The sequence below is a fragment of the Silurus meridionalis genome, chromosome 4 (assembly GCF_014805685.1).
Source record: "Silurus meridionalis isolate SWU-2019-XX chromosome 4, ASM1480568v1, whole genome shotgun sequence".
NCBI classification, from domain to species: domain Eukaryota; kingdom Metazoa; phylum Chordata; class Actinopteri; order Siluriformes; family Siluridae; genus Silurus; species Silurus meridionalis.
In genome coordinates, this window is record NC_060887.1 from 1556439 (window position 1) to 1579402 (window position 22964).

Consider the following 22964-nt stretch of genomic DNA (forward strand, 5'->3'; position numbering starts at 1 on the left):
TGAGGTAAGACACTGAACAGGAAAGAGTGAGATGAGACTTTAAACTGTTGCTCAGAGACGAGTCAATAACATCTTCTCTTCATCTTCTTCCTCTTGATCTCTTCATCTTTTTCCTTCTCCTCCTGATCCCCTGGTGTTGGACAGAAATCCCTCTGTAACCTATAACATAAAGCTGTTCAAACACTATGTGCTCTGTATTTATCTCTATGTGAGGCTCATGACTGGTAGGAGACGAGCTGCTTGGAGGAGACTGATGCTGTGTCCTGTCTCCGTCTTCCTGTGTCTGAAGAGACAAACACACAGTGAGACGCGTCTCGTAAAAGAAATCTATAATAAATATTACCTTCACCACCAGCTTGTGTGTTTAAACCTGAATAAATCCACTATTAAACCATTAAAAACATTTTTAACAAGTTATCACAATTTATATTTGAGTAAATATTTGAACACTTTGTCTTTTCCTAACACTGTTTATCAGTTCATTTCTGCTGAACTGAAGCCATTTTTCTTTCCTCTCAGTTTAACAGCAGTTACTGAAGCACACAGAGGAACAACTCAGTCATACACTACACAGATTTTTAGTGAACTATAAGTAAACCTATGTACGAATGTAACTTATGTAATCTTATTAACTTAAATATAGTTTTATTCACCTTTTAGTAAAAAAGTAGACGTTTCTAATAAACTAACAAACACAAAAGCAGCGCTAGCAAACCCGGCTAGCATGAGGCTAATGATGATGTCTCCTACACCATTAGCCGAAAGGTCCATTTCTGCTCACTGCAACATTTATGGAAATATTATCACTCTTTATTATCATTCTTTATTTATTTTATGGGTGATTTGTTTTTTCAATAATAATAATTATAATAATAATAAATGATAAACTCTATGTTTTAAAGAGAAACTCACCGTTCAGGGTCGTACAGTTCGCTTCATCCCGGCAGAGAGTCTTCATCCTCCATCTGGAACACGACATCTCTCGGAGCTACAGGAGAAAAATCCAAGCGATGCTGAGGAAAGAAAAGTCTAAACAAATAATATCAAATATTTCATATAAAATATTTCATATAATACAAATCAAAAGTGATCTTTCAGAGTTGAATCCCAGTGGAAACGCGACTGATCTGAAGCTGCTGCTTTTCAGCTGATACACACTGTGTGGTCAAAAGTATTTGGACATGTGTCTTTTCCAGCCAGATGTGGTTCATAAATTCACATAATTCACATGCACTTAAATGCACCATACAGCCAATTAACATGCAAACTGTGAAACACTTCATATAAACAGAATGTAGAATCACTGAAAGCATTTTAATTGGGATTTAAATACCGCTACAGAGGAAGCAGGAGCTTTTCTGTAGCTATTATTGCTTTTATGTTCATGGCACAGGACCAAATATCAGTTTATTTTATTTTTCCATAATGAGCTGGAATAAATCATTAATGCTGTGGTGCCAATGGAAGATTAAGAAGAGAAAATCTCCAGGGACCATGATGATTTCTTGGTCTGGATGATGACTGGCTAATAATCTGATTTAGATTCCTACAGCTGTGCTCCTGGATCTATGTGCTGAATTGGGTCCAGTACTACAGAGGGAAACACACCAGAACCATGCCATCCCCGTCCAAATACAGGTCCTCACCACTCTGGGGTTAATGACAACAGGTTGTTTCTAGTGGGAAATGGCAGACAGGAAATACTTTATATAAATATTATATATAATCAACTTTTTCACAAAGACCTTCTTTAGATATAATATAATTCTATTAAATCTCATGCTATAGGTCTGGTATCTGCCCCTGAGTGTCATAATGCCTGTCATTTTGGATGTTATTATTAAGGTGGGTAGTTGATACATCTGGTTTTCCTTCACTGTGGCACACTGACCTGCTTCAGCACATGATTCCTTTATCCTGACACATAGCAGTGTAGGGAACAGACTACAGACAGCTGCAGGATGTGATGACTGGCTTCTTGGTGACTTTAACAACATGTAGAAATTGTAAACATTGTCCTGATGTAGTCTATAATATGACAGGTGACAGAGGCTTCACCCTCAGATGCTCCCCCCTCAGCATTATGACCCCGAGCCACAGCCCCCTGCCCCACAAGATAGATATCTACAAGGTGGAAGAATCCATGAGGAGGTCATACAGCGTTTGAAAGGAAGACAAAAATCATGGTTTAACTTCATCTTTTAATAATTATAAAATTTTACTTTTGTCACATTTTTCAAACGTTTATCATGTGGATTTAAATTATTTAGTTTAAAAGCATCCTCCAGTTGAGACACACTGATTTAGAATCAGGATTTAAATGATGTCGAACACTTCAATAAACAAGTGATTTCATATTTTAGATTTTATTGATTTTATTAATTATTATTGAACATGGAGAGGTTTAGCTTTCAGTTCCTGTCCTTGATGTCCAGACTCACTTGCCTTTTTTTCTCTTTTTCTTTTTTAATGAAATGGGTGATAGTTGTCTGATCCAGTGCGGCAGGGGAACAGATATAGAACTGTGAGACTGCAGTGAAGACCACACCCATTGTGAAACCTGTAACCACCACCGTGAAGACTCGATGAGAATACCTTAGAGTCTGTTCTGACTGTGTGAAATGTGTGCCAAAGGATAGGACGACAATTCCAATCACGATGTTTCGCTGGTTCAGTTGTCCATAGAACATAGCCACAGAAGGTGATGGTGTAGTACGTTACAAAGGTGCTTTGCATGACGAATTCCGTGAAGAGAAATCTGTGAGTTCTCGGAGCAACCAGCGAGCGGGCAGGAACTCCATACGATTGGGCAAGGGTAATAGCCCTACGCACATGATAGATACGGGTGATCAGCTGAAGTCCTCCAGGAAGATCATAGACAGAGTTCTGGATGGAATCTAGCCACATTCCATCTGGGGAGAACATGTCAGCATGGTGCAGAATGTCCATCACCGGTCTGAACGGGTCCGCATCAGTTTCCCAAACGAATTCGTCCTTTACTGGAGGAAACCTGAACCATTTATGGGTAAATGATGGCACCATTTACCTAAAGGACAGGTGGGCTGCTCCAGGCACCACAGGCAGTGCTTTTGAAGAACAAGAAAAAAACAAGCATCGCAGGGAGCTCTAGAGGTTACAAAGTTGATGTGATACCCCTCAGCACATGCTTCGATGTGCGCACACGTGCCTTGATGCAGACGCATACCTTGCAGAATCCACCATTGTTCACCAGCTGCCATGTTCCTGCACACAGCATAAAATACACACAACAACAACATGATTTATTTACGATATAATCAAAGAATCAGAATTAAAGCGTAGAAAGAGTTTAGTGCTTTTAGTTATAAGGAGACGTCTGTTACAATCATTTTTTCTTATTGACTAGGGCCATAATCCCTCCATCCAAATCCACATAGATGTTTTGATCCATATCTGTGGAGATGTTTTCTGTAGAAGACTCTTCACCTGTAATTTTATACACTGGGAGCTGTACGTATTGTCTAAACAATGACAAGGAATTCCACAACAGATAAAACATGCCACGGCTGCAAGGATTATTAAAATTGTAGTCCCAGTCTGACCCTATTCTACTCTATTTATTAGTATATTATGTTAATTATACTTGGAGTAAACAGGTTACATGAGTTTGATTAAAATATGGGATAAATAGGTTAAATTAAGCTACTTAATTGTATCTAATAGATTCTATACTAATTATTAGGTCAATTTGTTGGATTAATATAAAAAGTTAAACTATAAAAGCTAATCTTAGCTAGGCTAGTTACCCATGCAAATGTCGCTAAATAATGACTTTGTACTTTTCGAGTCTTCTACTAAATAATCTACAATATTCTGCCATAATTATTTAGACGACTTACCAGGTACCTGTATGAAGAAATGTTCAATAGAAGAGGATTTGTAATGTTTTTTTAGTTGCTGCTAATCGCTGCTGCTTCTTGCTGCTGTTTGTTTGTTTGGTGGTTGTCAATTTTAGTGTCTCTTTACTTATAATTGCTAAATTCACAAATAAGAAACAAAAGCACGCTTTGAATTATATAGACGTGTCACACTGTGACATTACACCTAGATGCCCCGCCCTCTGCCTGTGACATCATCATGTCACTCATTTAATTTTTCTCTCTCTCTCTCTCTCTCTCTCTCTCTCTCACACACACACACACACACACACACACACACACACACACACACTCTGCGCATGTACAGATTACAGAGGGAAGATTACACACAATCCGGAAGTTGACCCGAGTGACTATATGAATGTTGTAGAATCATAAATGACCAGATGAAGCTGACTGAGGTGAACCCTGAAACTAACCCAGGAACAGAGTAGGAACATTCTGACCACCTGCTGGTTTCTTTTGAGAGACTGCTGAAAGGAAATTTCTTGAACTATCTATGGACTCAGTCTCGGTCGGCCTCATTGTTTTGAATAGAAGTGACCGAACTGAACTCTTGAACCGAGTCACTTGAACTGAATCTAAGAGTCGAAATCATCTAATCAAATCTTTTGAACTGAATTGACCAAACTGAATGGACTGAATTATTAAAATGAATCTATTAAAGAGTTATTTCTGATGTTTTTCTACTAACTGCAGTTGTCAAAAGTTATACTTGAACTATGATGTTATGAGGCTGCATTGGAACTAAACTTTATAGTATTGTGTGATCAGATGAACCCATGAAGAACTCATGTATTGTAAACTGATTTAATCTCTGTGTTATTGTGATTTAATATTTAAACTGATGCTGTGAATACTGTTCAATAACTGTTTATTTTATTACTTTAACTTCTGTTCATGTAAAATTGGGTTTAAACAGAAGCTTTATTTTATTATCATTTACTTTTGTCCCGTTTTCCCAACATTTTATCATGTGGATTTAATTCTTAGTTAAATTTAAATGATGTACAATAATAATTTAATAATAGAAACAAAACACACACTATATTTAAGATATTTATTTATTTTAAAGGAATAAAAAATATTCAGTTACAATAATCACTGATATTTTGTACTTTATTATATGTAGGACATGTCCAGCTTGATCTCCTCTTTTCTTTCTCTGGTTTTCTTTCTCTAGTGCTGAAGTCATATTGCTGAACAGCTGTACAGCTTCCTCCAGTCACTCTCGGTTTCCATCCTCATTTCTCTTCCTCACCTAAGAATCTTTGTTTCTTTAGAGATTTTCTGACTCTTTGGGCTTGTAGAGGTTCAGCTTTCTGTTTCTGCTGTTTCTCATAGTCAGAACCCAAAGTGCCCTCAGCTGAGCTTCATGTTTCTCCAATTGCTCTTGGTTTCTCAGAATGATCTTTTTGATGATATATTTTTATGGAGAGCAAAATATTTGAAGTTATTTAAAGTTTAATTTGATTTATTCTGGAATAATTTTCCTGTCTGTTTTTATTAATATTTATGTTCAAAAAGCATTGTTTTAGTGTGTTCAATAAATGTTTATCCTGTTCGGCCCACGACCTAAAGTGTGCTTTGAGGTTTGGCCCCTGTGCGATTAAGTCTGACACCCTGATATAGATAAATATCATTAATTATTAATAATAACATAATTAAAGATTAACTGAGCACATTCTTTTTTATCTCAAAAGTGTGTATCAAACTGGTATCTCTTCACATTAGTCGATACCCAAGAAGTAGCTCTCGGTGTCAAAAAGGTTGGTGACCCCTGATTTATAATCTTGTTAATTTTGTCCCTACATGAACATATACATTTTTATATTTAGTCATTGTGATTTCACCCTTTTACATCGTATCTCTGTTGGTTTCTTTTATTCAGCTCCATCTCACAGACGTTCTGGGACAGCTCTTAGAGCGTTCTCCTCCGACAGTATCGTCAATTTCAGCTCTTCTCCCTCACCACTGAGATTGCTCCATTTATTAAACATCTCTACTCCAGCTGTTCCAGAGAACCCTGTCTGCCTCCTCGCATCGTGAAGAATACTTTTACACGTGATATGGGCACACAGACCTCGTCTGACCTTCCTGCTGTTTATCATCAGGTGACACAGACCGACAATGAAGACTATGACAACTCCCTCATTCCTGCATCAACTCTACCATCTCCTCCTTATCCTTCATGTTGGTCATCTACTGATTATTCTCCTACTTCCCGTTCTCTCACCTGATCATTATTATTATCCTCCCATATCTTCCCCTGAGTCTGATCCTGATTGCTCACCCATGTCTTCTGCAGCAGCAATGGCCCACAAACTCTTCTTTCCCAATAAACATGCTTAAGTCTGCCTTGTTTTTGTTTCTCCTACACACTCATAACATTAGTCAGACCCTATTCTACTCTATTTATTACTAACTGATTATTATTATTTAATTATACTTTGAGTAAATAGGTTACATGAGTTTGATTAAATATACTATACTTATCACCAGTGTTGTGCTGGTTACTAAAAAATAGTAACTAGTTACAGTTACTCGTTACTTTATTCAAAAGTAACTCAATTATTTTGTTGATTATTTACACCAAAAAGTAATGTGTTACTGTTAAAAGTAACTTTTTACTTTTTTAAAGAACCTTCTTTAATGTTCCCATTAATGCCCTTTTATGTGTTATGGTCTACAAACACAAAACTGACTTAAACACAAAGTCATTTTTAAACATTATTTTATTAAAGTCAGAGCAGCACAAACTGAATATATCACAAGCATTTCTGAAATAAATAACAAAACAAGCTGAAAACCAGGAAACACCCGGGATCTAAAAGCTGGTCCACTCTCTCCATCATCACACCTCTTCTCTGTACATACCTCACCTCTCGCACCACGTCACTCTAAACTCTGGACTTGCACAGCAAAGTGCACTTTATATTATTTATTTTATACCACACCATACCGCACACTGACACTTTATGGACACTCTATACATACGGACACTTACGGATGCACAGCACCATACTGCACACGGACACTTTATGGACAACCCATCACTGAAATTGTCTATTGTTTACACTTTGGTACACACTGTTTACTGTTTCACCGTCTACTGCCATAAGGATTTTTTCTGTATATACATTTTTCTCTTTGTTTACATACCTATTTTTATATATCCTTATACCTTATATTCTATTTTATATAGTTTTTATACTTTATTTATCTGTTTTTTTCTTTCCCCCCCACCCTATTCCCCTCTTGCCGGACCGTCAGATAAAGCATTTTACTGCATGTCGTACCTGTATGTATGTGTATGTGATGAATAAAATTTGATTTGATTTGATTAAATAATATATTCACAATCAAAAACTAAAGTGGCTTCTGCATCATAAAAGCTGTTGTGTTGAGCTCTTAAAAATGTTCCTTTCACAGCTGAAGTATGAAAACTATCAACAATGTAGAACAGAACACCGGGTTAGCTTCTAGCTTCTAGCTCCTCAGGCATGGGGTTTCTAGAGGTGTTGCTATCGCAGTAGATACGAGCTTCGAACCAGAAAGACACAGCTTATATTAGACTAAAAGTTTTTGTCTTTATACTCAACTAAAGTGAAATAATGATCATATTTCCACTTTGAGAAACTCGTCTTGCTCTCGCCTCGACTCGCCATTACTGCCGCACAGACCTGAATAAACGGAGACACGCCCACAGTGTGTCTTCTTCCTGTTTACAGTGGTTCATCCTCCAATCCTACAATGTTTCGTTGCTGTAAACAGGTCAGACTGTAGTCTACACTTCAGCCCAAATGAATTATTTTAAAAAAGTAACAGGTAACGCATCATACGGTAACGGTAATGGAGTTACTTTATTTTAAACACACACCAGGACGCCGCTGTTACGTGTCTGTGCTGTTTTCTTCTACTCCCCCCTCCTTGTGTTGGCTCTGCCTTCAGCTCTCTACTATATGTAGGTGGAGTCACCTGGTAATTGTAATGGAGGCCTGGGGAAAAAGGACCAATGAAGAGCAAGAGCCTGACCAGAGGAGGCGGAGCCTACAGTTCAAAAGCAGCCACCTGAAGTGACCACTGTTTGCTGATGTAAGTTAACAATAGATTAAATGAAAAGGGGTATAAGTTATCATGATAAATTATATATCATTCTAAAGGTCTAAGCCTCAAGCATCAATTTTAGATCACTGTTTTCCAATAGAACGCTTATAACAAATGTATTACCTAAATTTGTGTAAACAATACACACAAACAACATGCATAAAAAAACAGTACTTGCACTATAATTGTAATAACGAGTTACAAACGCATCCAAACGCACAATTGCTGCAAATTCCTGTTTATTTTGTAAGATAAGGTTCCACTGAACAACATACCGTCGACATCTTGGTGGTAAAAAAATAAAAATTTCTGGTAGAATATAGTGTTAAAAAACAAATGAGAGTAACCACTAAAAAAAGACAAAGACAGGTAGAATCTTATCAGTGATACAACTGAACTCTGCAGGTGTTTGTGGAGACGTTTTGCTTTGCACCACCTTTCATTTCCAATCTTTTATTTTCAGCCAGTAGCAGTGTGGAAACAACATGTTCCATAGAAAATGTAGCCAATGAGTGCAGGATTTTAACGATACATGGGAGGTTTTTATTCCCCGTGTGGGCGAGTTCTTAGTTTTATTCATCTTTAGAAGCTCTTAGTGGAGAAAGAGCGCGTGACGTGCACTGTGACGCACCTGGCAGGAAGTGGAATGGAGCTCTTTCCAGCTCGTGATAACTGAGCTTTGTTTACAAGAAATAAAAAAGAAAAGAAAAAGGAACAGCGACCTGGTGATCTGCATGTGGATGGAAAATCTGAGTCTATTTTACATCTGTGAGGGAGAAAAGTACCAGAAATATTTTCAGATAAATGTTTGTAGAAATCTACATTTTAATGATATCTTCATAAAATGTTAAATATACATACATGATACATGTGACTTTTAACCCAGTACTTTATTCAAGTACATCATTTATATAGAAACACGGTACACAGAGTATTGCATGATGGATTCTCTACATAAACATAAAAATATTCTTATTCATAACCATAAAGAATTTTTCTTTTCCACAGGAATGAAAGTGTTGAAAACCAGCATCTGGCACTTAAAGGTATCTATAGTGTTGATGTTTATGTCTTCAGTGTGTAAGACGATACAAGCACATTATTACTGCATGATACGGTTTTATCAAATAAACATATAATATCATGAGTGTGATCTGAGCAGCTTTCATTTCATTTAGTAAATTATTTTACACAACACACCTTTAACATGTACAGAAATGATCAGATTGTAGACTGTATTCATTATGCAGAGATAAAACATGCAGCTTTGTTCTATTATTTATTTATTTATTTTATATGCAGGACCCATGAAGAACTGCATCAGACACGTCACAACCCACGACTGCTAAAAGACCTGGAATCGATGCTGCACAGCACAAACACAACAAAACACAATCCCTCATCGCTTGTGCATTGGAAACTCTTCATGATGCCAGTTATGATTTATTATCTACTAACTGGGTTTCTGCACTACTTAAAGGGAGTTGTAAACTTCCTGGTCTGACAGATGAGGAAAAATCGGTCACATCTGTGTTTTGTGTAAACAAGGTCAGTTATTATCTTCTGTTTTATTTAGTGTGCACAAAATTCAAACAACTTTATTGTTTAGCTGTGGATTTGAGTTTTCTCATTTGTAAAAGTGAATTCAGTGCCCTGATGTTCTAATTCTAAATCTAAGTCTAATAGTTTTCCTAAACCTGGTCTACAGTCTAGTCTTAACTCCTTAATGTTTGTTTTATATACCTGATTTGAGTACATGTTTGATTTAGTTGGATATTTGATGATCCTTTTCTTTCGTTTTATTTAGTCCTTAGCAGAGACGTTTCTGTCTGTGATTTTGGACAAAATCTAAGCAGAGAAAGAGTCTATGAGACATGAACTCCTGCAGTCTCTCTGTAGGGGTTATGTAGCCTTATGTGAACAGTGAGAAGACTCTCATAAAGCTCATGCCCTCGCCTACAGACTTCTTAAAGAAGGTGAGATTATATTGACATTTCATTACATATCTACTAAAAATTATTCAGACAATAATACAAAAAAGCAAAATTTGTCTGGTTCTTGTTTTTGTATTCTTTCTATACAGTGTATTTTAAGTCTGTGGTATTGTTTTGTTTCTTTGCAGACTTTCCTGAAGCCCCTAAATTAATAATGGTCATAGTGACATTGGTAACATTGCATTAATGTAATAATATCTGATAGCCATTAGAGGGCACTCTCGTGCTGCATGTGGGTGTGTTTGCAGTGTGCAGAGTAAACGAGTAAAAAACGCTGTGCAGTCATGTCTCCGGTTCTTTCTGCATGCTCCGAACTTAATGGTATAATATGTGTTTTATAGCATAATGATGCAAACAACAGTATTTACATTTATCACATTACTGTGCTGGAAAACAATACAAATTAAATAAAAAAGAAGAAAAAGTGTAGAAGAAGAAAAGCGGGACAAAGACAGAGGTAATGTGATGTAATGAATGGTGATGATCATATGAATAAACTCAGTTTAGTAAAGTTTGTGAACAAACTTTATATTGGTCCAGTTTTTAAAGTTTATTCTAAAAGTTATAAATAGTGTAATAAGTGGAAAAGAAATATGAGTCAGTTCATGTCACACAGATTTTTATTTATTTTTCATTTCAATTCAGTGTCATTACAAAATAGGTTTAAATTTGTAGAGATTTTATTTGGACAAACATTTCAGACAAAAGAAATCAGCAACATATATTGGTCATCGTGTATCAGTCGACCTCTAGGTGTGAGTTTAAATGATATGCTCAGTTGTATGTATGAGATAATTGTAGTCTCTCGTCTCTCAGAGAGACAGAGACTGTCTGGACGGTGAGACGCCACTAAGCGTTAATATTAAAATAATTACACTGATCTATTAGAGACACTTATCAGAAAAGTCCAAATCAAATCCACTCACAAGTGCAGCAGATTCATGTGATGTGAAATAATGTCCTAATGGCAGCAGCATTATACAGTCATATATATATTTCTATAAAAGAGCTCTGATACGGATTTCAGTCATTAAGAAGAACATCTTCAGAGGGGTTTTTCTCGTCCTGGTATCATAAGTGTAGATAAACATAGGTTGTGTTTAATTGACAGCCCTGATGAAGTCTGATGATCTGAAGAGGGTGGAGCTGAGACTTCAGACAGCAGACGGACTTCTGAGGAGGAACATCAGCACCACACGAGAGGTTAGAGGTCACCCAACCTGTAATTAATCCTGGAGGAATTAAGTGTGATTAGAGAGATAGCCATTTAAATGTAAGTGTGTGTGTATGTGTGTGTGAGTGTGAGTGTACAGTTCAGTGAAGTGCTGTTACACCTTCAGGACAGACTTCTGGCTTCAACACACTCCTCCTATATATATATACTGTATATATAGAGATTATCGGTTGTTTGTACAGGATGAAGGCACTATAAAATTTTAATCACAGTCAATCACAATCTATCTCTATTATTGAATATTTTCCATGTAGTGAATACAAGGAGGAGAAGAAACAAGAAAAACAGAGATCAAAATTAAATAAAACTTAAGCAAATAAAGATTAATAATATTTATACAGAATTAAGCAAAAAAGCATGCCTGACCCTGCCACTAGAGGGCAGTGTGAGACTGACTTGAGGATGTGACCTGTGAGTTACAATTCATCTGTTTCTATAACCAACTGCAGTTATGATGATAATAATAAGAATTATAAGTATTTTGGGGGCTGTTATGAATTGTTCAAATCTTCCTCTACCTCTCCTTTATTAGTGTAGTTACTGATAGAAAAGTGAAAAGATTTTTAAAACAACTTTCATGCAAAAGATCTTGTGGCTCAATTAGATGAGATTTGCCTCTGGTTTGAGATTTTACTTGACTTTTAAAACAACAAAAAAAAAACATTAACACTTTTCTTTCACGTGAACAAGCTTTTTTTTTTCACAAGACTTTGTCTTACACTTCCAGTGACTGTAGCTGAAGCAGAAAGAAGCTTTTAAAACTGAAACTGATGAAATCATACCTGAGATCCACCATGTCACAAGAGCACCTCAGCAGCCTCGCTGTCAGAAACATCAACCATACAAGTGCTGGTCAGATTTGCAACGATGATGTAATTGATGACTTTGCAACAAACAAAGCAAGAAAGATCTGTTTTTAGGGAAATGACTTTGTAGTGAAAAATTTATTCAATTTGTTTGTTGTGTGAATTGCCAATTTTTTATCATTTATTTTTATATTGTATTTATGTATTTATTTGTAAATGTATTTACTGTAAACTCTTATTAAATATAAAGTAAGTGCAGATTGTTGTTAGTTATTTATCTTTTTAGGTGGCAGCAGGATGGGGGCAGGTCATGACGTGGAAAGGAGACTCTCTGCTTGCAGGCTTCCTGTGACGTAGCTTCCTGTGTTTGACTGTGTTTTTAAACAAACTTTACTATTTATCTCTCCTTTTTTCCTCTTTTAATAATCCTAAATTGTTTTTGTCGTCCTGACTTGTGCCTGTAGTTAGTTAACTCGACTATCACTAGTGTTGACTATATTCATTCCCTCTCACTTTATCACATCTCTGTATCTTAACTCTATCTGCTATTATAAGCACTATGCCGGCTGTGTGTCTGCCTTTGAGCACAGGTGAGAACTCGTTCGATGTCCAGCTGTGAGAGCGGAAAGCGGCGCTGGAAACATCCCAGGCGGACGCTCACTCGTCCCAGGTAAATTCCCGGGTTGAACCTAACGCTCCCAGCACCTCAACTCCGCGTGTTTCTCTGCCCAGGCCCAGCGCACCTACAACGTGGCCCGCCCAGGTATCGTTCACTCCGGCACCGGTGCACCACGGACCCTGGATGCTGCAGCAGCGGAAGACACGAGCCAAGCCCCGGTCAAGACCAAGAACCGCTTCACCCCTCTCCGCGAGACGGAACGCCATACGTTCATGCCTGATTGTATGCAGAAGCCAGAGGGGCTTCCATCCATACCTGATGTGGTGCTACACAAGGTAAGCCTCCTGACATGTGGGCTTTGTTTTAACTTTAAAACCAAATAAGGAATATTGTTTCACAGATCATTGCTTCACTCTCTGCTTTTACAGTGTAACCAAAATAAGTTGCCACCGGACCCACAGGGTCTCGGCTCCAGAGACTCAAATATCTCAAATATTCCAGCAGGAACTGGAAGCAGCTGTTTCAGTAAGCATCGTTTCTCTCAAGAGGGCTTTCTCTTCATTTTCCCCACAGAATAAAATCAAAATCTACTGAATTTGCAAATGAAGCTTCAAGTGGATAATCTGTTATCAGGCTTGAACCCGTCCTTCTGTAACATTTCTATGGTATCTTCATGTGTAATATTTGTATTTTTTTAATTGCACAGGTTTTTATGATGATTGACTTTTCCAGGCCAGTAATCGTGAGAGGCTTCAGGACGAGCTGGAGGAGGCGAAAAAACAAAGCTCGCAGAAAAACCAGGGGTAACGTCAAGTTCATCGGGGAGCTGTTAAAGTTGCGGATGTTGACCGAGTCCATCATTCATAACTGCGTGGTAAAACTGCTGAAACAAAATGACGAGGAAAGTCTCGAGTGCCTCTCTATTCTCCTCACCACCGCCGGCTAAGAGATGGACTTTAAGAAGGCCAAGGTAAACAACCAAAGACGCCATTGTAGAGCATTTTCATTGTTCGGGATTGTTCTAATTACCATCCTGCAAAGTTGTACACTATTAAACCTTTAATGTAGCATATTGAATATGCATTAAGTCTCTAGCTTTTGATTTAGGCCTCGCAGTAAATGATATTAGTAGTGATATTAAAGTGTGTGTGTGGTTTAGTAAGCTTTTGCTGCTGCTTATGTAATACTCGGCTTTGTAAAAGTTTCATGTTGAAGCCTGTAATCTTTAACTGAGCACATGTTAACAGAGCACTTGCTTATAATTTATAGACCAATACAAAGAGGCTTGGAGAAATTGCTAGAGCTATATTACATAAAAAGTGTGCTTCCTGTTGTTTAATATTCAAACAGCTGTTCCAAGTGTAACCGATGAAATGTTTATGAAACGCCAGTAAACAAATATCTGCTTTTTACAACTTGTCACGTCTGACAGCTGTAAATATCTTCAATTAAACATGTTTCCTAAAGTACTTGATGATAAGATTTATTTGGGACAGAATTTCGGGGGACGGCGGAACTGGAAGAACGGCTGCGATGGAGAAACTAGCGCTAGAGCCACATCCGGAGCATCAGGTGAGTCTGTAGTGAATGTAGTTTGTGTCCTTTTTCAGCTCTCTCCTGTGTTTATTTTGTGACAAAATTCAAAGCAAGTTGTGATTGTAGGTGTTGTTCTTGAAACTTAATTCAGTTTAATGCATGAGCATTTTTAGTCATGACACATCATGTCTCTTGTGTTTCATTAAACTCGACGCAGTGCCAGACTCGACTACAAACAAGCCTGCGCTATCAGAGGAGGAAATGGAGAAACGCTCTAAATCCATTATTGAGGAGTTTCTACACATAAATGATTACAGAGTAATGATCTCATGCAGTGTCTTATGATCACATTTAGTTGAATACACATCGGTTATTATCTTGTTACTGCGTCACATAATCGTGGTGGGTTCGTGTGCAGGAGGCATTGCATTGCGTGGAGGATCCTCTCCACATCTCAGTTTTTTAAAGGGTGAGTGACATTCCTGCACCACACAGCTCCGTCTCCCACTGGCGCCAGAGACACTACTGTCTGCGTCATGAGATGTCCACAGCTTGATGACATATTTACACCCAATGGGGTTATTGTAACATTATTATGAATACGCTTGCGTTTACATTTGGTCATTTTCAGAGAATTTTATAAGAGAATCAGAATCCTTTAATAAGACTTTTGTCTGTGTTTTTTTTGCTCTCTTTTCCCCCATTTTCTTACCTCTCCTTGTTTACACAGGTTCTCAGAAACCCTCGAGATAGCAGATGATATGGCGATTGACATTTCTTATGTATGGCAGTACATAGCGGAGCTCGTTAATCCTGTGCTTCGGGAAGGAGGAATCTCTTTGAGAGAATTATTAATGTATTTACAGTTACATTTGAGACTATACATATACATTTTTTGCTGGAAAGGAAGTTGGTGTTTGTTTTTAATTGTTGATTTCTTGTGAATTCCAGTGAATTTAGCAAACCACTACTTCCTGTGGCAAGAGCCGGCATATTATTTGCAGAAATATTGCAGCTTCTCTGCAAACAAATGGTGAGCTGTGAGATCTTCTATAGAACATGACTGAAAAAAGGAAAGTGTTTTGTCATACTAGTTAAAAAAGGTTCTTTTGTGTTCAAGTCATTGCTGTGTTTTTCTTCACTTTAGAGCCAAAAGGAAGTGGAGGCCTTATGGAGGGACTCTAAACTGAGCTGGGCTGATTTTCTTCCTGAAACCGTGGATGGGAATTTCATTTGTTAGTATAAGAACATTACAAATGGCAGCTCGTCTGATCAGAAAAGAGAAAAGTGTTTGTGTTTGTGGTGTAAAAAGCAGTGTGTTGGTTGGGTAGACTTGATGCAGTTTTATTTCTAAACCAGCACAAATGCTGCCTTTAAGAAGAACATCTTCAGAGGGGTTTTTTCTCGTCCTGGTATCATAAGTGTAGATAAACATAGGTTGTGTTTAATTGACAGCCCTGATGAAGTCTGATGATCTGAAGAGGGTGGAGCTGAGACTTCAGGCAGCAGACGGACTTCTGAGGAGGAACATCAGCACCACACGAGAGGTTAGAGGTCACACAACCTGTAATTAATCCTGGAGGAATTAAGTGTGATTAGAGAGATAGTGATTTAAATGTGTGTGTGTGTGTGTGTGTGTGTGTGTGTGTGTGTGTGTGTGTGTGTGTGTGTGTGTAGTGAAAAATGTATTTAATTTGTTTGTTGTGTGAATTGCCAATTTATTATTATTTATATATTGTATTTATGTATTTATTTGTAAATGTATTTACTGTAAACTCTTATTAAAGATAAAGTAAGTGCAGATTGTTGTTAGTTATTTATCTTTTTAGGTGGCAGCAGGATGGGGGCAGGTCATGACGTGGAAAGGAGACTCTCTGCTTGCAGGCTTCCTGTGACGTAGCTTCCTGTGTTTGACTGTGTTTTTAAACAAACTTTACTATTTATCTCTCCTTTTTTCCTCTTTTAATAATCCTAAATAGTTTTTGTCTTCCTGTCTTGTGCCTGTAGTTAGTTAACTCGACTATCACTAGTGTTGACTATATTCATTCCCTCTCACTTTATCACATCTCTGTATCTTAACTCTATCTGCTATTATAAGCACTATGCCGGCTGTGTGTCTGCCTTTGAGCACAGGTGAGAACTCGTTTGATGCCCAGCTGCAGGAGCAGAAAGCGGCGCTGGAAACATCCCGGGCGGACGCTCACTCGTCCCAGGTAAATTCCCGGGTTGAATCTAACGCTCCCAGCACCTCAACTCCGCGTGTTTCTCTGCCCAGGCCCAGCACACCTACAACGCAGCCCGCCCAGGTATCGTTCACTCCGGCACCGGTGCACCACGGACCCTGGATGCTGCAGCAGCGGAAGACACGAGCCAAGCCCCGGTTGAGGACATCTCCCCCGCTTTGCCACTCTCTGCGAGACGGAACGTCATACTGTGATTCTTGGAGATTCCATCGTCCGGCATGTCCGCGCTACCGGAGACAAAGGTAAGGTGCACACTCGCTGTTTTCCTGGTGCTCGTGTTTTTGATGTCGCTGTGCAGGTACCCGCGATCCTGTCATTCCAAATCAAATCAGTCCGATTGAAAGATTTGGCGGTGGACTTTTTACGAGACGTTATCTAAGCTGATGTGGTGTTCACAATCGGAATGACTTTGTGACCTGCACTTTGTGTATATTTTCTGAAAGGAATGATAAATGGGCCGATTCGAGATCTGATACGGATGCCAGGTGAAGAGGAGGTGGAGAAACAAACAGCAATGATCAATAGACTGGAAAGCTTACCGAACAAAAGTCCAGCAGGGGGCGCTCGCCTCTAACCCGGGTGTGTGTTTCTACAGAGAAACACTACAGGAGCTCATGTAGAGTCGCGCCGTCACCATCTCTGTGACGTAGCATCCCTGATTGGTGCAACAATCTTTTTAATCCACCAATGAAACGTCATAGTCAAATGTCATGCTGTCACAGTAACATGCAAACATTGTAAGTCTACTATTGAATCGAAGGCCGTTGTTGAGACCAGACGTGAAAACAAGTGCGTTAGAATAATCTTAGAACATCAGCAGCGATGGTGAGAAAATAAATAAATCTACAGTATCTACAGCATCAACTTGTGTCTCATCGTCTCTCTACATACCGTAGATGTGAAGCTTTGGCTTTTCCAAACCTTTTTTTTTTTTTTCCTGCTTCATTGTTCCTTTACATTTCTCCTGAGCTTTCTCACTTCTCATGGAGTGAGAAAAGAAGAGAAAGAAGAGGATCATTAACTCTTTTGTTTACTGCAGTAGGAACGTTCACTTTAAAACTGCAACAACATACAGAAATATCCATCCTCATTTCTTCAATTACACTAAATATTGACAAATATATATTCTGTATATGTTCTAGATCTGTTTTGAGCAAGTATCAGAGAGAACATTAAATATGATGTCAAATTAAGTGACAGACATTTTCATGTTGTTCTAATCAACAGTATTGGGTGACCTACGTTCCTGTGGTGGTGAACATGACTGCGAGTTCTCCAGAAGAACAAATGCTGGTAATGTACAGTTCAAACACACACTGTTTTTCACACAGAATAAACTAAAGCCCATCACTTCCTCATCACCTAAACACACTGTTCATTTAGATTTTACTTACGGCAGCCAAACGGCTCATTTTGTAAACCCCTTGATCACATACTCTGTCTTTAAGGGAACTAAAAGAAGAGGAATGAATGAAAAGTGGTATCCAATCTGTGATATTATTGGGGACCTGATTATGGTTCAGAACAATTTATAAAACATAACTGACTACTAAAATCAGATTGTCAAAATGTCCCTCCACTGCAGCAACATCCATCTACCAAGAGGAAGAGGAACATACAGTGGAACCCGGTTATGTTGATGTCCTAGGGGGTCGCCAAAAAGCATCGAGATAACCGATGATCGAGATAAACGAAAATCAAAATGGTGGCAATATATTAACGTGCTTAAAATGTCTTTATGTACATGATGTGCGTTAATAAATGAGAATGTGCATGCACGTGTTTTTGAAGGGTTTTTTACACAACAGCGTTGCTGCGATTTGTTTGATGAAGGCATGCTATGAAAATACATACAGTACATGTTTATCTGTCAGGAATCCACCTGCCACGCCCCCTTCGGCCCCCTTCAGCGTGTCAGGTGCTTTCTCGGCCGCTTGTATGCAGAAGCCAGAGGGGCTTCCATCCATACCTGATGTGGTGCTACACAAGGTAAGCCTCCTGACATGTGGGCTTTATTTTAACTTTAAAACCAAATAAGGAATATTGTTTCACAGATCATTGCTTCACTCTCTGCTTTTACAGTGTAACCAAAATAAGTTGCCACCGGACCCACAGAGTCTCGGCTCCAGAGACTCAAATATCTCAAATATTCCAGCAGGAACTGGAAGCAGCTGTTTCAGTAAGCATCGTTTCTCTCAAGAGGGCTTTCTCTTCATTTTCCCCACAGAATAAAATCAAAATCTACTGAATTTGCAAATGAAGCTTCAAGTGGATAATCTGTTATCAGGCTTGAACCCGTCCTTCTGTAAAATTTCTATGGTATCTTCATGTGTAATATTTGTATTTTTTAATTGCACAGATTTTTTGTTTTTATGATGATTGACTTTTCCAGGCCAGTAATCGTGAGAGGCTTCTGGATGAGCTGGAGTAGGCAAATAACAAAGCTCACAGAAAAACCAGGGGTAACGTCAAGTTCATCGGGGAGCTGTTTAAGTTGCGGATGTTGACCGAGTCCATCATTCATAACTGCGTGGTAAAACTGCTGAAACAAAATGACGAGGAAAGTCTCGAGCGCCTCTCTGTTCTCCTCACGACTGCCGGCTAAGAGATGGACTTTAAGAAGGCCAAGGTAAACAACCAAAGACGCCATTGTAGAGCATTTTCATTGTTCAGGATTGTTCTAATTAACATTTTTATTTTTTTATGATGTTTTTTATTGAATAGAGCAGTGTTGTGCTGTGTCATTGGCAGCGTATTCACTAGGATTTCACAGTAGTGATATTTAAGTGTGTGTGTGGTTTAGTAAGCTTTTGCTGCTGCTTATGTAATACTCGGCTTTTTTTTTTACTCGGCCTGGGTTTTTCCCTGGTTCCACAAACTTCAAGCCAAAAAACTGAACCCTATAACATTAGACCAATGAAATTTCCGAACGGAAATGTAAAAACGCACCTCACCTGTGTTCTGAGCTGCACGGCATCAGGAGAAAAACATCGCACGAAGATGACAAAAGATAAACTCCCCAGAGAAATACAGTGGTACCTTGACCTACGAGTTTAATTCGTTCCGTGGACGAGCTCGTATCTTAGTTCCCTCGCACATCAAATCAGTTTTCCATATTGAAAATACTTAAAATGGCATTAATCTGTTCCAACCCTCAAAATGACCCCGTTTTTATGTTTCATTTTATTAAATTGGAAAATACATTTATAAATAACAAATCTTGTATAAAAACATAATAGAAAGAGTATGTAAAGATATAATAAGGTTTTATTCAGTGTATTTTCCTTGGAGATAAAACAACTTGAGCTAACGAAAACGCCGGTGGTGTGTGTGTGTGTGTGTGTGTGTGTGTGTGTGTGTGTGTGTGTGTGTGTGTGGAGGGGGGGAGAGGTGATAAGTGGAGGTGGAGGTGGAGGAAAAACTAGTCGGCTACTGTTTAGATACAAGCCGTTGTAGTGTGTTGAGTCTGGGTGAAGGGAGAGCTCACTAACTCCAGTTACAACAGAAATCATATAAGCACAGACACGTTTCCAAAACTCCTGCTTTTTTATTTTTGTTTGCAATAGCGTTATGGGTTAGTCAAAGAAACCTAAAAATGAGCATCAGAAAATAAAAAGCCTCGGTCTCCACACACGCAGTAATACCGGAAATATGCAGTGCCGGTCTTTTCCCAAAATACCGCTCTGCTCCTAATAGAAGCGCAACATATTTCACCCGCTACACCGTGTGTAACGTGTCTTTCGTTAAAGCCTGTGTAAAGTACATTAGTGTAGACACCTGCAGCTTATAAACAGGTGCGGCTTATTTATGTTCAAAATAAAAATATTTGTAAAATTCAGGCTTATATAAGGGTGCGCTTTATAGTCCGGAAATTACGGTACACTTTTTCTACCAGGTTTATAAGAATCATTGTTATTTGAACTGAATTGTGTTTGTGTGTAGTTACCAGCAGATGATAAGATTTATTTGGGACGAATTTCAGGGGACGACGGCTGAACTGGAAGAACGGCTGCGATGGAGAAACTAGCGCTAGAGCCACATCCGGAGCATCAGGTGAGTCTGTAGTGAATGTAGTCTGTGTTCTTTTTCAGCTCTCTCCTGTGTTCATGTTGTGAAAAAATTCAAAGCAGGTTGTGATTGTAGGTGTTGTTCTTGAAACTTAATTCAGTTTAATGCATGAGCATTTTTAGTCATGACACATCATGTCTCTTGTGTTTCAGTAAAACTCGACGCAGTGCCAGACTCGACTACAAACAAGCTGCGCTATCAGAGGAGGAAATGGAGAAACGCTCTAAATCCATTATTGAGGAGTTTCTACACATAAATGATTACAAAGTAATGATCTCATGCAGTGACCTGGACCACGCTGGAGCGAAACCAGATCACACGTGACCACGTGGGTCATCTGTTCCATCAGCTGCTGCAGGCTGGGATCCTCTCCACATCTCAGTTTTTTAAAGGGTGAGTGACATTCCTGCACCACACAGCTCCGTCTCCCACTGGCACCAGAGACACTACTGTCTGCGTCATGAGATGTCCACAGCTTGATGACATATTTACACCCAATGGGGTTATTGTAACATTATTATGAATACGCTTGCTTTTACATTTGGTCATTTTCAGAGAATTTTATAAGAGAATCAGAATCCTTTAATAAGACTTTTGTCTGTGTTTTTTTTTGCTCTCTTTTCCCCCATTTTCTTACCTCTCCTTGTTTACACAGGTTCTCAGAAACCCTCGAGATAGCAGATGATATGGCGATTGACATTCCTTATGTATGGCAGTACATAGCGGAGCTCGTTAATCCTGTGCTTCGGGAAGGAGGAATCTCTTTGAGATAATTATTAATGTATTTACAGTTACATTTGAGACTATACATATACATTTTTTGCTGGAAAGGAAGTTGGTGTTTGTTTTTAATTGTTGATTTCTTGTGAATTCCTGTGATTTTAGCAAACCACTACTTCCTGTGGCAAGAGCCGGCATATTATTTGCAGAAATATTGCAGCTTCTCTGCAAACAAATAATGAGCTGTGAGATCTTCTATAGAACATGACTGAAAAAAGGAAAGTGTTTTGTCATACTAGTTAAAAAAGGTTCTTTTTTGTTCAAGTCATTGCTGTGTTTTTCTTCACTTTAGAGCCAAAAGGAAGTGGAGGTCTTATGGAGGGACTCTAAACTGAGCTGTGCTGATTTTCTTCCTGAAACCGTGGATGGGAATTTCATTTGTTAGTATAAGAACATTGTCAGTGAACTCAAATGGCAGCTCGTCTGATCAGAAAAGAGAAAAGTGTTTGTGTTTGTGGTGTAAAAAGCAGTGTGTTGGTTGGTAGACTTGATGCAGTTTTATTTCTAAACCAGCACAAATGCTGCCTTTAAGAAGAACATCTTCAGAGGGTTTTTTTCTCGTCCTGGTATCATAAGTGTAGATAAACATAGGTTGTGTTTAATTGACAGCCCTGATGAAGTCTGATGACCTGAAGAGGGTGGAGCTGAGACTTCAGACAGCAGACGGACTTCTGAGGAGGAACATCAGCACCACACGAGAGGTTAGAGGTCACCTAACCTGTAATTACTCCTGGAGGAATTAAGTGTGATTAGAGAGATAGTGATTTAAATGTGTGTGTGTGTGTGTGTGTGTGTGTGTGTGTGTGTGTGTGTGTGTGTGTATACTGAAAATGTATTTAATTTGTTTGTTGTGTGAATTGCCAATTTATTATTATTTATTTTCATATTTTATTTATGTATTTATTTGTAAATGTATTTACTGTAAACTCTTATTAAAGATAAAGTAAGTGCAGATTGTTGTTAGTTATTTATCTTTTTAGGTGGCAGCAGGATGGGGGCAGGTCATGACGTGGATGAAACTGTGGACGAAATCTCCGCGAGACGATACGCCGTACTGTGATCCTTGGAGATTTCATCGTCCGGCATGTCCGCGCTACCGGAGCTAAAGGTAAAGTGCACACTCGCTGTTTTTCTGGTGCTCGTGTTCTCGATGTCGCTGCACAGGTACCCGCGATCCTGAACGAGAACTTCGGAGCGGTTGTTCTCCATGTCAGAATGAACGACACCCGGCTGAGGCAAACAGAGATCTTAAAGAGTAATTTCAGGATCCTGGTGGAGACGGTACGCAGCACATCACCCACAACGAGGATCATAGTGTCAGGACCTCTTCCCACTTACCAGCGAGGGGCTGAGAAGTTTAGTAGACTCTTTGCACTAAATGAATGGTTACAGTCATGGTGTCGAGAGCACAACCTTCTCTTTATTAATAACTGGAACTGTTTCTGGGAGCGTCCGAGGTTCTTCCGCCCTGATGGCCTGCACCCCAGCAGAGTTGGAGCAGCAGTGCTATCAGATAACATCTCTAGGATACTTCACACCATCTGACTGGTAAGACATCAGGAAATTTACGACTATGAGAACATTTATACAACAAACCAAATAGTTACAAGTTCACACACAGCCCAGTTTATAGAAACCGTATCTATTCCTCGTGTAGTAA

The 22964-nt window shown here is 38.7% G+C and overlaps 1 protein-coding gene and 3 long non-coding RNA genes across 8 annotated transcripts in view; 3 read left to right on the forward strand and 1 right to left on the reverse strand.

Moving 5' to 3' along the window:
• Window positions 1–22964, reverse strand: part of LOC124384638 (eukaryotic translation initiation factor 4 gamma 3-like) — a 1295064-nt gene that overhangs the window by 1193515 nt on the left and 78585 nt on the right. The gene's annotated exons all lie outside the window — the stretch shown is intronic.
• Window positions 12946–21939, forward strand: LOC124384672. 3 transcript variants are annotated; one of them, XR_006925447.1, is made up of 8 exons: window positions 12946–13012; window positions 13106–13202; window positions 13410–13647; window positions 20399–20509; window positions 20677–20917; window positions 21180–21305; window positions 21597–21684; window positions 21914–21939. It is a non-coding gene; the product is annotated as an uncharacterized LOC124384672 (long non-coding RNA). The 3 variants fall into 3 exon arrangements; XR_006925448.1 differs by lacking the exon at window positions 21914–21939 and having other exon boundaries at window positions 13384–13647; window positions 21597–21828; XR_006925446.1 differs by lacking the exon at window positions 21914–21939 and having other exon boundaries at window positions 21597–21827.
• LOC124384680 lies at window positions 14991–15703 on the forward strand. The gene is made up of 4 exons (XR_006925466.1): window positions 14991–15069; window positions 15165–15246; window positions 15361–15448; window positions 15669–15703. It is a non-coding gene; the product is annotated as an uncharacterized LOC124384680 (long non-coding RNA).
• Window positions 16371–19079, forward strand: LOC124384724. Of its 2 annotated transcripts, XR_006925531.1 has the most exons (6): window positions 16371–16698; window positions 16900–17035; window positions 17684–17749; window positions 18331–18445; window positions 18539–18635; window positions 18849–19079. It is a non-coding gene; the product is annotated as an uncharacterized LOC124384724 (long non-coding RNA). The 2 variants fall into 2 exon arrangements; XR_006925532.1 differs by lacking the exons at window positions 18331–18445; window positions 18539–18635; window positions 18849–19079 and adding an exon at window positions 18042–18158.